The sequence below is a fragment of the Cariama cristata genome, unplaced genomic scaffold (genome assembly GCF_000690535.1).
Source record: "Cariama cristata isolate BGI_N322 unplaced genomic scaffold, ASM69053v1 scaffold8380, whole genome shotgun sequence".
NCBI lineage: Eukaryota > Metazoa > Chordata > Aves > Cariamiformes > Cariamidae > Cariama > Cariama cristata.
In genome coordinates this window covers 47,604-49,615 of record NW_009596366.1, presented here as the reverse complement: position 1 = coordinate 49,615, position 2,012 = coordinate 47,604, and the positions used below count along the sequence as shown (strand labels likewise).

The following is a 2,012-nucleotide window of genomic DNA, read 5'->3' as shown; positions in this document are numbered from 1 at the left end:
AGCAGGAATCAGCATGGACCACTGAGGATTATGAATACATTTTTTTCCAAAATGCATATGTTGTGGAGGGAGTAAGTAACAGAATAATCAGACAGGCCCTGTGGTTTTCTTCCCAATTCTCCAATTCAAAAATCTGATTTTTAAACATACTTGGTTACAATTTTTCCCTGTGTCACAGCACATAAGAAAGGCTGCATCACCTGAGCTGTGCATAAGAGACCGTGAACGGATTGCTTTTACTTCCTTCTAATTTTCACCCTTTCTGTGTGCAGATAATTGACATGGCAAGGAGGGAAGTGACACAGCAGATTTTTGTGAGAGGTCACCCAGAAATACCTGCCAGACAGGCCCAGGCAAAATTGTCTGACACTGCACTGCCCGTGGTGGCAAACTGCATAAAATTGGTGTTGATGACGAGTCAGAATTCCCGTTAAGTGTGACCCTAATAACAGCTAGAATTTGGACATTTATCAACTCGACAGTATATTTAAGAGTTTGTATCTACACCAATACTCAAAGCTAAATCCAGAACAACTCCTTTTTTTAAAGTTCTTCACTCTTCCAAACTAAATGAGTCTTTTAATGCAGTATCAGATTTCATGAAGCAAGGTTTAGTATTATATACTATGCAATATCATCTCAGTATATTTCTGAGTATTCAAAATCTCCTCTGGAGGGAAAAAACACGTAAGTCATTTCAGGCTACCTGGTTACAGGTTTTACTGTATTTATTCATCCATTTACCTCGCCCACGTGATTTCAGCCAAACCAGCTCCTCGGTCCATTGCTTTCTTCCCCCCAAGCCACATGAACCAATTTTTCATCTCCCCCCAGATTCCTAAAGCACCCAGCTCCCTCCTTTTGCTCCCCATCCGGGAATGCCACAAGTCTCAAAAGGGGTCCTGGGTCTACCATTACAGCTTTCCAATCTTCTCTACCAGGTATTGAAACCTGGTCTAGATATATGAAACCAGACTTTTCATGAGGTAGCCTCAGAGACAACTGAGGTAGATCATCCTTTGGGCAACGAAAGAGGAGGAAAGGACTGACCTAATAGCTGGTCCCGTTGCCTGCCTTCGTGTTGCAGACACACTTAATGCTTCCAGAGAAGCTAAGGAGAAATCTCTTGGTGCTGGTAAGAGGAGCAGAACTGCGCAAACACCGAGCGCTGAAGGGAACATCACCCTTGCTGCGCCTGTCCTCCAGTCCCCTACCCAGGCGGCAGGGTTAGTAATGCTGTGAGAGTGCCATGCTCTGGAAAGCTGGAAAACCCAAAGACCTGTTTGAGCCGAGACCTAAATAACAATTTCAGCTGCTGGTGAGTGTCCGAGTGCTGGTATGTCCCTGTACCTGTTCTCCCTACAGCTACCAAGCTGCTGTTTGCTTCCCATAGAATCACAGAATCGGTTTGGTTGGAAGAGACCTCTGGGATCGTTGAGTCCAACCTTTGCCCTAACACCCCCATGTCAACCAGACCATGGCACTAAGTGCCACGTCCAGTCTTTTCTTAAACACCTCCAGCGATCGGGACTCCACCACATCCCTGGGCAGCCCATTCCAATGCCTAACGACCCTTTCTGTGAAGAAATGCCTCCTCATTTCTAGCCTGAACTTCCCCTGGCGCAGTTTCAGACCATGCCCTCTTGTCCTGTCACCGGTTGCCTGGGAGAAGAGGCTGACCCCCACCTGGCTACACCCTCCTTTCAGGTCGTTGTAGAGAGCGACCAGGTCTCCCCTCAGCCTCCTATTCTCCAGACCGAACACCCCCAGCTCCCTCAGCCGCTCCCCATCAGACTTGTGCTCCAGACCCTTCGCCACCTTCATTGCCCTTCTCTGGATTCGCTCCAGCACCTCAACAAGAGGCCCAAAACTGAACACAGCACTCAAGATGCCGCCTCACCGGTGCCGAGTACAGGGGGACGATCACTGCGCTGGTCCTGCTGGCCACACTATTCCTGATACAGGCCAGGATGCCATTGGCCGCCTTGGGCAACCGGGGACACCGCTCCCCC

The 2,012-nt window shown here is 48.6% G+C and overlaps 1 protein-coding gene across 2 annotated transcripts in view; it reads right to left on the bottom strand.

Annotated features, from left to right (window-relative positions):
* The window catches only part of SAMSN1 (SAM domain, SH3 domain and nuclear localization signals 1), a 59,227-nt gene that overhangs the window by 17,956 nt on the left and 39,259 nt on the right, over window positions 1–2,012 (bottom strand). The window lies entirely within an intron of this gene.